This window comes from Emys orbicularis, chromosome 3 (genome assembly GCF_028017835.1).
Source record: "Emys orbicularis isolate rEmyOrb1 chromosome 3, rEmyOrb1.hap1, whole genome shotgun sequence".
NCBI classification, from domain to species: Eukaryota; Metazoa; Chordata; order Testudines; family Emydidae; genus Emys; species Emys orbicularis.
The window spans coordinates 109,693,318-109,694,159 of NC_088685.1; the positions used below are offsets into that span (position 1 = coordinate 109,693,318).

Consider the following 842-nt stretch of genomic DNA (forward strand, 5'->3'; position numbering starts at 1 on the left):
GAGCACTGGGTATAATTAAGTGATATCGTAGCTGTATTTGGCTCACCATGTTTAATGGCCTTCAAACTAAGGACTCCACTTTTGTGGCGTAGTGGTTTAATGTCAGCATGGGCTAGGGCCCAGTCCTGCAGACCTTACGGAGTCCTCTGTCAGCCAAAACTCCCATTCAATCAAGCCTGAGTTCAAGACTGGGCATAAAAGGGGAGGGCTAGCTCAAAGGGGGAGGGATAGCTCAGTGGTTTGAGCATTGGCTTGCTAAGCCCAGGGTTGTGAGCTCAATCCTTGAGGGGGCCATTTAGGGATCGGGGGGGGGGGGGAACCTGCACCAGGATGGCTGAGTGGTTAAGGCATTGGACTTAAGAGCCAATGGATGCATGTCCATGTGGGTTCAAACCCCACTCCTGGTAGCTGCTGTTTTGGGTGGGACAGATAACTCAGTGATTTGAGCATTGGCCTGCTAAACCCAGGGTTGTGAGTTCAATCCTTGAGGGAGCCATTTGGGGATTTAGTTGGGGATTGGTCCTGCTTTGAGCAGGGGGGTTGGACTAGATGACCTCCTGAGGTCCCTTCCAACCCTGCTATTCTATGATAATATTTCATGAATTATTCCAGGAACAGGCATGATAGGGTTATAAATGAGAGATAGATGATTCAGTTTTGAAAAAATAAGAAGCAGCCCATTGCCCCACATTCAAACCAAATCTTAACTTTTTATTTAGCTCTGGAAAAGCCGGCTCACCTTTACTTTCCCCATTCTTCATCGTTTCGATTTACCTTTGCAATTCCTACTTTCAGCTTGGAGCAGAAGTGTTGTCATACCATGAGAGATGCTGTTTTCCTGG

The 842-nt window shown here is 47.5% G+C and overlaps 1 non-coding gene across 1 annotated transcript; it reads left to right on the top strand.

Annotated features, from left to right (window-relative positions):
• The first annotated feature begins 324 nt into the window (after positions 1-324).
• Positions 325-407, top strand: TRNAL-UAA (transfer RNA leucine (anticodon UAA)). Its single transcript has one exon. It is a non-coding gene; the product is annotated as a tRNA-Leu (tRNA).
• Positions 408-842: the final 435 nt, after the last annotated feature.